Source organism: Bidens hawaiensis, unplaced genomic scaffold (genome assembly GCF_021521415.1).
Source record: "Bidens hawaiensis isolate Kalapana, Puna unplaced genomic scaffold, B.hawaiensis_p1.1 tig00000055_1, whole genome shotgun sequence".
Taxonomy (NCBI): domain Eukaryota; kingdom Viridiplantae; phylum Streptophyta; class Magnoliopsida; order Asterales; family Asteraceae; genus Bidens; species Bidens hawaiensis.
Genome location: NW_027491016.1, coordinates 3,537,931 through 3,551,858, shown reverse-complemented (window position 1 = coordinate 3,551,858; position 13,928 = coordinate 3,537,931).

Here is a 13,928-nt window from a genome sequence, read left to right as displayed (position 1 = left end):
TGCTCCAGCAGGGCCCACCATGCTCAGAGAACCTTACGCGTAGTACGCCAGCTGTACCCGCAGGGAAAGCCTCCCAATGGCGAAGTACCCCGCCTGTTCCCGCAGCTGCGGATACAAGCCATCAGGGAAGGCTACCCGCACTAACAGCAAGGCTACACGCACAAGGCATTCGCTACTTCAGTAGTCACATGAAGGAATGAGCAAGGCGGGAATACTCCCGCCTAAATGAGCCAGTCCGTATGCTTCTGGAAGGTCTTTCGTACTATACCTACTAAGGTATGGGCGGAACAGACAATTTGACCAGAGCAGCCCATGAACCAATCACAGGGTGACAGCTCACCGACAACAATACGAGGAGGAGCACCCTCTAGTACTGTTTGTCACTATTAGCCGCTGCCTACTCACCAACCCTTACGATGGGACGTGCGCAGCCTACAGTTGGTGGAACAGTGCGTAGCCGGCAGTAAAGGAACAGTATACAGCCGACCTTTACTGTTGGCCGTAGCCTATCCACCAACCAGCATGGCCTGTGCGTAGTCCACTGTTGGTAGAACAGGAATACTATTCAGCCGGCTGTACCTTCTAGGAAACCTACCTTCGGCTATAAATACTCCAACACCTTGGAATGGTAAGGACATCATCTGATATCTCAATCTTATCTAGCAATCTCTTAATATACACTTATATTCAGAGCAATCTAGTCTGATTCTCACGCCGGAGGGTGGTCACAAGGAGGAACCCCCCCTTCTCAGTGACGAGCTTACGGTGTCTGTTTTGCAGGTCCCCTGAAGAACAACCTTCTCTGCTGGACCTCATTCTCGTGGGAAACATTACTTAACCCCCAGATTATCTATAATCTGCCCGTGGGTTCACTTAGTGTTTCTTCATTGGCGCCATCCGTGCATAAAAGCTAGAACTAATTTAGTTTTTTCAACATTTCTGAAGAAATGGTTAACGTTACTCCGGTCCCAAGGCCAGTAACCGACCAAGAAACCCCGGTAACCACAACCCCAGCAACTGGGGGGAACACCGGCGGTTATACAAATCTTACGAACACTACCCCGACTACCCAAGCCGGGGCAAGTGCAGTAAATATTCCACTGGGGTTCACTGATGCCCAGTTGGAAAAATGAACGAGGGCCCCTCGCCAAACACTAGATCAAGTGAAGGCGTGGGCCGAAGCACGTCAAAGAGAGTTCCAAGCTGAATTGGATGAACGCTTGCGTTCAGTTCAACAGGCTGACGAATTCGGCAGTACTCGCCAACAGCTCAATATGAACAGGGAGTGCGAGTACTCAGACGAGGAGAGAGAAGAATCCGATACCGACGCAAACCCTCGCCATAAGGCGAAAGGGAAGCGTAAGGAAACGGACTTCCAGCCAAAAAGGAATTTTGGGGAAGCTTTTAAACCAACAAATGCGGAGAGAAACCCGCGTGACTTCTCAAAAACCTTTAGGCCAACTGCTACAAATGCAGGAAAGTCAAAGTTCGCAAGGGACATTGCGGAAGCAATCGCCCCGAGAAGTGCCAAGCAAATGTCCAACATTGGCACTTATGATGGTCTATCCGACCCAGACGACCACTTGAACAGATTCATTGCGGGGGCAACCGTCAGTAACTGGACGGAACCCACGTGGTGTTATATGTTCCAGATGACTCTGGTTGGAGCGGCCAGGGCATGGTTCGATCGTTTACCGGTCCACCACATATATGACTGGGCGGACTTTCAGAACAAGTTCAGCCAGCACTTCAGCCAACAGAGGAAATATACTGAAGAACAGTGGACGATCCTTAACTGCGTTAGAGAGGAGGATGAATCTTTATTAGACTTCATCACCCGCTTCAACTCCAAAAAGCTAAGTCTCGGCAACGTAAGTGAAGATCTTGTTCGCGCCGCTTTCATCCAAGGCGCCGAATACCCGGAGCTTATCGGCACATTGACGGGTAAGGATGGCATGTCATCAACATGGGATGCCATCATGACGGCGGCCAAGCGCTTTGCCGAGACGGAGAAGCAACTGGGAAGGGATCTTCCCCAGAGTACACACCTCTACACGCAGAGGACAAGAGAGAACAATGTCCGGATCGCCCGGCAGAACAAAAAGAGGAAGCTAGGTATCTGGCAGTCAAGGGTAAACTTTGACACCTCATCCAGCTCTCACCCTCTTGTTGGCGGAAGAAATCACACACACCCTTCAAGCCAAAAGCACCGGTGGAGCCACTCACCAAAAGCGTCACGGAGATATTTGCCACTGAAAAGCTACCGTGGCCAAAAGCTCCAGTGATCCGGCACCGACCTAATGCGGATCAGAGCAAATCCTGTGACTTCCACGGGACAAAAGGTCATGGTACGGAAGAGTGTACATCCTTGAAGGATATTGTTGAAGCATTCGTCAAGGATGGAAGACTGGCACACCTGGTGGCATCAATCAAGAAGGGAGGACGGAACGACAACCGGTACCGAGGCAACGGACGAAAGCCCGTTGACATCAGCATCAACATGGTTCATGGTAACATCAGAGGAAGAAAAAGGCGAACGCCAGAACCATGTGCGTGGAAGGAAGCTGAGGTGCGCTTCCCGCGAGTGCCAGGAGGACCCAGCAAAGAAGGCCCTATCGTCATAAAAAGCCAGCTGGGGCACTACATCACTTCTCGCACTCTTGCTGACAACGGCGCCTCGTCAACGGTGATGTACAGGCAGTTCTTCGACAAGCTAGATGACGAAGACAAGGAACGCCTGGAAACGATCTGCGCCTCGATGGAAGGGTTTGATGGCAGCACAAACACCCCCATGGGTATCCTATCTTTCCCCGTCACTCTTACAGATGGGAAACACTCCCGCACAGAAGATGTGGACTTTGTCGTGATGAGGAAGCCACACCACACATACGACATTCTCTTCGGGAGAGACGGGATGGCAAGATTCAACGCCGTGGTATCCTCAGTCCACGGCATGATGGGATGGCCAACAGCTGAGGGTGTAGCGATGATCACCGGCATTCCCCAGGTATGCATCGCATCTGTCTCATCTAAACCCAAACCAAAGATGGCTAAACCAACCATCACCGAACCAGAAAGATGGGCCTTCAACGGCAAGTACCCGGACCAGGCCGTCACCATTGGCCCAACAATTGTTGATCCCACACGCACCTTACTCAAGCGCTTATTACAAAAGAACGCCGACATCTTCGCGTGGACACCAGCTGACATGACTGGTGTACCCCGAAGTAAGGCAGAGCATAAGCTCAAATGCGATCCGGCTGTTACGCCGATCGTACAAAAGCGCAGAGTAATGGGGCAAAAACAAACTAACGCGTGTAGAACCCAAGTCAAGGAACTCCTTGACGCAGGCATCATACGCGTTAGTAGATATCAAACTTGGGTTGCAAATCCCGTTATGGTACCGAAGAATAACAAACAATGGCGCATGTGCATAGATTTCAAAGACTTGAACAAAGCATGCCCCAAAGATTGTTATCCGTTACCTGAAATTGATCTTAAGGTGGACTCGTTGGCACAATTCCGACTTAAATGCTTCCTGGACGCGTATAAGGGGTACCATCAGATCCACATGGCCGTTGATGATCAGGACAAAACCGCTTTTCGGACGCCCGATGGCACATTTTGTTACCAAATGATGCCATTCGGACTTAAGAATGCCGGGTCCACATACCAACGCCTGATGGACAACCAGTTTCATACCCAAATTGGTAGGAACTTGGAAGTCTACATGGATGACTTGGTCATCAAAAGCCCTGACCCAGAAGCGATGTTGAAAGACATCGAAGAAACTTTCAACACGCTCAGGAAGATAAACATGAAGCTCAACCCGAGCAAATGTGCCTTTGGAATGGAAGAAGGGAAGTTCTTGGGGGTCATCGTCACTAAAGATGGCTTCAGAGCGAACCCTGAAAAGGTCGAAGCCATTATCAAAATGGAATCACCTACTACCATCAAACAGGCTCAGACACTGAATGGACGACTAGTGGCACTTAATCGCTTTTTGGCAAACCACGCGGATAAGTCGTTTCCCTTCGTGTCAACGTTGAGAAACTGTTTAAAGAAAACGCACTTCCGCTGGACACCAGAAGCGGAAGCAGCTTTTCAGGAGATTCGGTCACGCTTGATCGAACTCCCAACACTCACAGCACCAGAAGCGGGAGAGGAGTTAATCCTATACCTTTCCGCAACTGATAGAGCAACCGGGGCAGTCCTGCTAGTAGAGCGAAAAGGCATCCAGATGCCAATCTATTATGTCAGCCGTATCCTAACAGACGTAGAAACCCGGTACTCTACCCTCGAAAAATTAGTCTTAGCACTTATACACGCTTCACGCAGGTTAAGACGATATTTCCACGGTCACCCAATCACCATTCTCTCCAACTTCAAACTTGCAAACGTTCTAGGCAAACCCGAGTTATCGGGACGCCTAGCCAAATGGGCAATTGAGTTGGGAGAATACGCGATAAAGTATAAGCCAAGACCAGCCATAAAAGGCCAGGTTCTGGCCGACTTTATTGCAGAAGTGCCTGCATCGCGGGAAAAAGAGTGCCAGGAAGAGGCTCAACCCTCTCCAGCACAAGACATCAATGATGTCTGGCGACTCTACACTGATGGGGCATCCAATAACGAGGGTTCAGGCGCAGGGCTAAAACTAACCAACCCAGCGGGCCAAGAATACACTTACGCTATTCGACTGGATTTTCCAAGTACGAATAACGAAGCCGAATATGAGGCATTCTTGGCTGGGCTGAGAATTGCGCGTAAGATAGGAGTGAAAAACTTGGAAGCCCACGTGGATTCCATGTTAGTAGCCAATCAAATCAACGGGACGTACACGGCCGTGAACGACACAATGGCCCTGTACCTCGCACAAGCAAAATCCCTTATGCGCGGTTTCAATGACTGCAAAGTCATACACGTCAAGCGAAGTGAAAACAAATCTGCGGATGCGTTAAGCAAGCTTGCATCATTAGCCTTCACCCACTTAGGAAAGGATATCCGCATTGAACTCCTCGAGAAACCTTCGGTCCCGCACAAGGAAATTTGTGTCATCCAAACCGGCACGGAAACGTGGATGACACCAATAATAAAATACCTTGCGGCAGGTACACTACCAGAATCCAAAACACAGGCAAGAAAACTACGCTGTAAAGCACTGAATTATCAACTCATCGATGACATCCTTTACAGACGTAACTTTCTTGGCCCACTCTTAAGATGCGTGGACAACCAAGATGCTGACTACCTCCTAAGGGAAGTACACGAAGGCATCTGTGGAATACACGCAGGTCCCCGCGCTGTTGTAGCTAAGCTAAACAACGCGGGATACTTTTGGCCGGGGATGATACGGATGCACTGGCATACATCAGAAAATGCAGGTCTTGCCAGCTTTACGCACCCAACACGCACCGCCCGAAGAATGAACTGGTTCCAGTCACTTCTTCATGGCCATTTCAGAAGTGGGCCATCGACGTGACAGGCCCATTTCCTACAGCAGCAGGAAATGTTCAGTTCCTAGTGGTAGCCATCGACTACTTCACCAAGTGGATAGAAGCAAAACCCTTAGCCCAAACAACCGCGAAACATATTCAAAAATTTATTTGGGAATTTATTATTTGTCGTTTTGGACTTCCACAGAATTTGGTGAGCGATAACGGCACCAACTTTGCTGACAAGAAGCTACAACAGTGGCTGAAAGAACTTCAAATCACCCACACCTTTACCTCAGTGGCACACCCGCAAGGTAATGGTGAGGTGGAAAGAGCAAATAAGAGCATCGTCGAAGGCATAAAGAAAAGACTCTTGGAACACAGATCCGGCTGGGTGGACGAGCTTCCGCACGTCCTTTGGGCAAACAGAACGCTGAAGAAGGCCAGTACGGGAGAAACCCCGTTCAGTCTCACTTATGGCACTGAAGCCATGGTCCCGGTCGAAATTGGTTTACCCTCACCAAGGGTCTTGATTCAGCCAGAAGACAATGATGCGGAAAGACGGTTGGACCTTATGCTAACCGAGGAACGCAGAGACTTAGCCGCAGTGCGTGAAGAGAACTACAAGCGACAAATGCAAAAGTACTACAACACGCGGGTAAAACTCTGCAACTTCAATGTAGGAGACTACATACTGCGTAACAACGAGGCTTCGAACCAAGAACGCCTAGGAAAGCTGGCCCCGGTCTGGGAAGGGCCATACATTATCAAAGAAGTCCTGGGAAAGGGCGCATACCGGCTCGAAAGGCTCGATGGCACTCCCATCCCAAGAACATGGAATGGAGCTCAATTATGCAAATGTTATATGTAGATCAATTCCAAACTTGTAAATAAAAGGCCTAGAGCCACTTCTAATGGAAATGATTCTCCTTTCACAATGTGTTGATAGCCTTACCTTTATACTTATGAACTTCCCACACTGGTGCCGGTATTCACCGCACAAATGGGGGAAGAAGTAAGTCGTTACGTGTGGAAGGCGGCAAAACCCGCATAAACACAACGCTAAAAATAAGGAAAACCTACACGCAGGTCAGATGTAAGTAAAGTTTAGCCATCCTTGTAAGTGCAAGTGACGGTCTTACCCGCACAATCACGAACAAGGAAGCAAAACTTCAACCTATCATCTACCACGTTCAAAGATTAACTTATTCTGAACACTTAGAAAATTTCAAAGGAAAAGATGAGGAAAACTTCCACGCAGGTCAGATATAAGTAAAGTTAAGCCATCCTACTAAGTGTAAGTGACGGTCATACCCGCACAATCATGAAAGAGGAAGCGAAACAAACTTATAATTTACCACGTTAAAAAGTTAACTTATCCAAGTACTAAAGAAATTACTAAGTTAGATCAAAACATGCGTAAAATAAACAAGGCAAAGAACAAACACAATCTTTATTTCATCAAATTCAAATATTACAAAGCTGTACAAAAGCAAAAATCTACGCTAATGGTGGAAAGGGATCTTCAGAATCAAGCTTCAGGACCACTTCCACTTGGACCCGCTCCATCAGTAGAGCGTGGTGGTTCAAGGAAGGCTTTAAGAATAGCTAGCCCATCATCAGCAGCAGCGACTTCGTTCACCTTCTCCACCACAGGATGCGAGAAGGCGGCATACTGGTTCACTGCTTGGTCGTAAATAGCTTCAGTATCCACATCGTACAAAGGGAAGTTGGAAGGCGGGATGCCTTTCTCAACGAACCCTAGACCAAGCAGGAAGCCGGCCTTTTCCCCATCCTCATGAGATGCGTTGAGGGCTGCGCTCATAGCATCGTCATAAGACGTCTCTGAGAAGACCCGACGCACAACCTACAAAGAAAAAATACAAGTATCAGAACCTTTTCTATTTATAAAGAAAAGCGTGAAGACATGAAGCTAGACTTACCCGAGACAACGCTTCTCGAAGAAGCCATTCCTTGGCAACCAGAGCTTCTTGGAGGGCGGCTTGAGCTTGGGTACAGGCGCGTTCGGCTTCACTTTTATTAAGGTTGGCAAGCAACACTTCCTTTGCAGCAGCCTCTTCGACGCCCTTTAGCTTCCGCTCAGTATGGTCAAGCACGCCCCTCTGGTCCAGGATCTCTTGGAGCTTCTTCGCATCCTCCATCGCCAAAGCATCATGAGCCTGCTGGAGAGCCTCTAATTTGGCTTTAAGCTCTTCATTCTCCACGCGTAGAGGCTCGGCAACAGCTTCAGCCTTGGTGGCCCTTTCAGTCCCGTTCCTGGCAGTCTCCTTAGCCAGCCGAAGCTGTTCATTAACAGCTTGGGCAGCCTTGGAGCGAGCCTCGAGACGGGCCTGAACCTCGACTTCAAGGGCCTTGAACGCCTTCTCCTTCTCCGCCGCCGCGGCGGAAAGCCTCCTATTCTCCTCCCGGACAGCCCGCGCCTGAGCTACTTCCTGAAGGCGAGCTGCTTTTAACTTGTCGTTTTCACGACAAAGCAGCTCGACGCGCGGCTGCATCCGGGCCAGGAGAACCCGAAGCTCATTGCTTAGCCTACCCTCCTGGTAGCTAGCCATGGCTTCCCCCAACGCACCACCGGGAGCAGCGTGACGAGCCCACTCCACGCACTCCACAGGTGTGCGAAGGGTTGTTCCTCGGCGAATGTTCCATCGTGGAACATACACTTCATTGGAATCCGACACTGCAAAAAACAAAGAACAGTTAGGAAAAGATGATTGAAAAATATAAAATAGGCCAAAAGAACCCTACGCACCTGTAGGGTCAATAACAGGCCGATAGCCGCCAAACCCATCACCTGAACCCAAGGGAAATCCATCCAAGAGGTCAGGCAGATGGGAAGGTGGCAAGGTTTGGCGATACGCCCCATGCATACCTGAAGGATCGGCCGTCGTTGCCGATGACGGAGGAGGCATGGTGGCGGCCGCCGCGGTGGCCGCTGCAGAATCCGCAGCAATAGTAACCGCCGGCTCGGTGAAAGATGCTGTAAAAATAGCACTCACAGCCGGCGGTGACGTCATCACAGCTGGAACAGTCGGCTCAAAGGAGTGAGCGACTGAACCAGCGGATGCAGGCGCAGGCGCCTGGGTCGTCGCCTCAGGAAGGCTGACCAAGCCTACCGTCATTGGCGGAGAGGTACTCCTCTGCGCTCCACCCTGGAATGCGTCAACATCCACGCCTGCGTAAAGAAGACAAGTGTTAAAATGACATTAAACTATGAAGCTAAAGATAAAGGAAGTTTGTACTTACGGGTTTTCTTGAGCCTAAAGGTACGGAGAGGCGGGGACGAACCCGATGGAGCCGGCCTCTTCACGCCGGTCACCGTCGTCATCCTGGGCTCTTCGGTGACAGTTGTCACAGCCTCCGGAATGGTGATCTTATCACCACCGGGATTCCCCGCCACCTCTTCGCTCTCGGTCTCCGAGTCAGACCGAGGCGCTGGATCGGCTGTGGAGGCCACCTTCTCCTTCCCCTTCCCGCCGGCAGCCTTCTTCTTCCGCACCAACGGAGGACCATCTGCGGATTCCTCATCAGAACATACGATTAGAGGAATTCCAGCAGAGGTTTCAACATTGAGGGGTCGAGGGTCGAATAGGGCCTTACCTGGCCGACGGGAGCTAAGGATCTCATGGCCTTGCGGATAGACCTCCACGAACCGATCCGCCGTTTGTTCAAGGATGGGCAACTCGTTCTCGTCTAGAGCACGAGTACCCATCCGAGCGGGACCGTCAGCCTCCCGCGGGTTCAGGAGCGACTGCAAGTCGTTCCTCTCTGAAATAAACAGGAAAGAAGTTAGAAGAAATTCAGAATCAACAAAAAGAAATAAAGCATACCGTAAGGAACAGAGTTCGAACCGTATTCAAGGACGATCGGAATCTTTCGTGCGTCCGCCTCCTTCCACACCCGGCTCATCCCCAACATCACCATCCCGGACTCCGCAAACCGGTAAACCGGAGATTGGACCCGGGATATCTTCGAAAACCATTCCGCCTCCTCGTAATTGGAGGCGTGAAGGCTGGGAAGTACTTGCCCGTTCTTGAATTTCATGGCAATGGGGATGGCGCGAGCGGATATGAAGAAGAACTCCCGCTTCCACGCGCGAAGACTGCGCTCGGTTGCGCAAATCTTCAAACCCTTGATCCGGGTTATCAACGTGTACCACCCCTGGATGCACCTCCAAGTGTAGAAGGTCATCAGGCGGTCAACATAGGGCTCAATGCCCAAAATCCGGCACACCCACTCGAAGTGGCGAATCTTGGCGATCGCCATGGGGTGCAACTCGGTCAAATGAACACCGTGCCTTTCAAGGACACGGTAAACAAACTTTGTCAATGGGAACCTAAGATTCCCATAAACAAAGAATGCAGCATAAACCCCGATCTTGCCTCTGGGGGCATCGTACACCGTCTGATGGGGTTCAGGAAACTCAGGCTCGAGAGACTCGAGTATGAACTTCCTGACAACGTACCGATACAGATCGCCAGGCAGAGCACACTGGCACTCGCCAGCAGTACTCTTGTCGTCAGCTGTAGACTCGAGATCACGAGACATCTTGAAAAAGAAGAAAACGATTTCGGGAGAATGCTTGCCTGAAAAGGTGAGTATTCGCCGGAAATCGCAAAGAAGATGAAGAAAAGAGTGAAAGTGTGGATTACAAAGAACCCTCTCCCCCTTTATATACTAATCGCAATTAATGCGATGAAATTAATGCGGAAGAGATAGAAAACGAAGGTGCAATGAAACTATGACACGTGGCAAAAAGCAAGTTGGCAACAGCTGTTGAAAGGACGCATACCATTAATTTCGCGGCCACGCGCCCGAAAAATCGTCTGGAATGACCATGTACTGTCACGTCACCATAACTTCCTGCACGTCCTGACACAGTCAGAAGAAACCGTCGCACGACGTGTCAGAGGTTTGGACTGTTCTTATCCTTCCACCAACTCTTCGAATTTCAAAATTCAAAATTCAAAAAGATTCAAAAGTAAGCGGGAAAATACCCCTTACCTTGGCAACCAAGTAACTGTAAGACAGGTGCGGGTACAGTGTTAAGGCAAAACCCTTCACATACTTAGCACCTGCAAGGAATTGAAGCCAAGAATTCCTCGGCAACCAACTAACCGTAAGACGGATGCGGGTACAGTGTTAAGGCAAAACCCTTCACATACTTAGCACCCGCAGGGAATTGACGCCAGGAATACCTTGGAAGTAAAGTAACCGTAAGACAAGTGCGGGTACAGTGTCAAGGCAAAACCCTTCACATACTTAGCACTCTGCAGGGAATTCAAACCAAGAAGGATCTTCTGGGCCATGCTGGCGGGAACGGGAATAACATCCCCGCATGACGGGAACGTCGAGAACTATATTGTTCGAAACTCCGTGATGGGATTGGTGGTTTTAGCATAATTGATCAGTATGTTGAAAACTACCAAAACCCCACGGAGAATCCACACAAGTGGGACTCAACGCTCCTGACGTACGAGGAAGTTACAAACCTACCCGCTTCACACCCAAAGATCAAGCAGAAAAGTCGGGAATTTCTGCGTGACATCAGGAAAACCGCGGGAAGAATCACCACGGAAAACCGAAAAACTAAACCCTTTTCAAAAACTCCTTGCTAAGTCCAAAAGTTCACCTCACTTATTAATAATTCATGAGAAGAACATTGGACTGGGGGGACTTGAAGAGGTAGGTCCCAGCAGAGCCCAGTTGGACCCGCAAGACTCACCTTGAATAGGGACGTCTGCGCAATAACCAACTGCTCCAGCAGGGCCCACCATGCTCAGAGAACCTTACGCGCAGTACGCCAGCTGTACCCGCAGGGAAAGCCTCCCAATGGCGAAGTACCCCGCCTGTTCCCGCAGCTGCGGATACAAGCCATCAGGGAAGGCTACCCGCACTAACAGCAAGGCTACACGCACAAGGCATTCGCTACTTCAGTAGTCACATGAAGGAATGAGCAAGGCGGGAATACTCCCGCCTAAATGAGCCAGTCCGTATGCTTCTGGAAGGTCTTTCGTACTATACCTACTAAGGTATGGGCGGAACAGACAATTTGACCAGAGCAGCCCATGAACCAATCACAGGGTGACAGCTCACCGACAACAATACGAGGAGGAGCACCCTCTAGTACTGTTTGTCACTATTAGCCGCTGCCTACTCACCAACCCTTACGATGGGACATGCGCAGCCTACAGTTGGTGGAACAGTGCGTAGCCGGCAGTAAAGGAACAGTATACAGCCGACCTTTACTGTTGGCCGTAGCCTATCCACCAACCAGCATGGCCTGTGCGTAGTCCACTGTTGGTAGAACAGGAATACTATTCAGCCGGCTGTACCTTCTAGGAAACCTACATTCGGCTATAAATACTCCAACACCTTGGAATGGTAAGGACATCATCTGATATCTCAATCTTATCTAGCAATCTCTTAATATACACTTATATTCAGAGCAATCTAGTCTGATTCTCACGCCGGAGGGTGGTCACAAGGAGGAACCCCCCCTTCTCAGTGACGAGCTTACGGTGTCTGTTTTGCAGGTCCCCTGAAGAACAACCTTCTCTGCTGGACCTCATTCTCGTGGGAAACATTACTTAACCCCCAGATTATCTATAATCTGCCCGTGGGTTCACTTAGTGTTTCTTCAGAAAGTCATTCACCAAGTTTAATTTTGTTTACTTATCAATTTAATATATACTATGTTAGTAACCCACGTATTACACGAGCTAAAAATTATATAATGTCAATAAAATTTTTTTTTACATATTCGATACAAGTTATATATATGAAATCAAACATGAAGTATATGTCATAGCATTTGCTATGAAACAATTATAATATTATTTAAAGCAAAATATGTTTCTTACATAGTTTTCAAATATGCTATTCGCATTGAGGTGATTAGAAATTGTTAATAATATAATTTTAAGAATGTCATAATTGGTTTAACTAAGGTAGTTAATAAATATTAAATAGTAATAAATGCATTAATTGTATATCATTTAACATAAAAATTTATTAAATTGAAGGAATGGTAATTATAAATTAATTTATTATGTGAAATATGTATAAATAGAAATTGATTAGTTGACATCATGTGAATGACATATTTGAAGATCATGTAGAAAACAGGTTTTGTTTTAATAGATTAGTTAGATTACTTAATATAATCCAAACCAAACTTATTATCCCTCAACATAGACTTAACTTATTTAGGTCACATACCATAATGGTATTTCCCTTACATACTTTATTATTATTATTATTAGCTTTTATATTGCGGTTAAACTGTGACCTTTTTATTAATATTATTATAATTAGTAGTAGTTTTTTATATAACTGTTAAACTTTGATTTCCTTTTTTGCTTCATACACATGTTCTTAGAGCCGAGGGTCTCTCTGGAAGCCACCTCTTTATTCCTTTGGATAGAGGTACGGTGTGCCTACATCCCACCCTCCCCAGACCCTACCTATAGCTCTGCTGTCGGTGGGATTTTACTGGGTATGATTGATTGATTGATTGATTGATTGATGTCTAAAACGTGTTTTATAACGGAAATTATTTTCCTCTATTAATGTATATACTTGTGTTTTATAAGGCTATTAAAGAAACTAGATATCCCCAAGCTACATTTTAATGGTTAGGTAGTACTTTTAATTTAAAGATATTATTATATGTAGAGTTCATCAAAATTTTAATTTCTTTTAATCAAGATCATCCAACTTTTGAACTCATTTCATGAGTTGAAAGTACTCAAGTCTCGTACTTTTTAATTTAAATAAATATTTTAAAAACCTATTTTACCCTAAATTTGAAAACAAAAAGAAAATGTTTATCCGTCACCAACTTCAATTATTCTCTCTCATGTAGGGATGAAAGTTTTTGAATACCCAAGATATCTAGGCTGAATATCAAGTACCTGAGTTGGATAGCTTTTGAAACTTTTTATGGGTACGAGACATGTAAGGTGTATATGGATTTGACTAAACACAATGGTTCGAATGCATTTAAGGACAAGTGCTTTAGAACTCTAGTAAGTATTATGATCGCAAGTTATAAAGAAGATGAAACAAAGATGAAGAGGTAGGTCCCAGCAGAGCCCAGTTGGACCCGCAAGACTCACATTGAACAGGGACGTCTGCGCAACGACCAACTGCTCCCGCAGGACCCACCATGCTCAGAGAAAACCTTACGCGCAGTACGCCAGCTGTACCCGCAGGGAAAGCCTCCCAATGGTGAAGTACCCCGCTTGTTCCCGCAGTTGCGGATACAAGCCATCAGGGAAGGCTACCCGCACTGACAGCAAGGCTACACGCACAAGGCACTAGCTACTTCAGTAGTCACATGAAGGAATGAGCAAGGCGGGAATACTCCCGCCTAAATGAGCCAGTCCGTATGCTTCTGGAAGATCTTTTGTACTATACCTACTAAGGTATGGGCAGAACAGACGATCTGACCAGAACAGCCCATGAACCAATCAC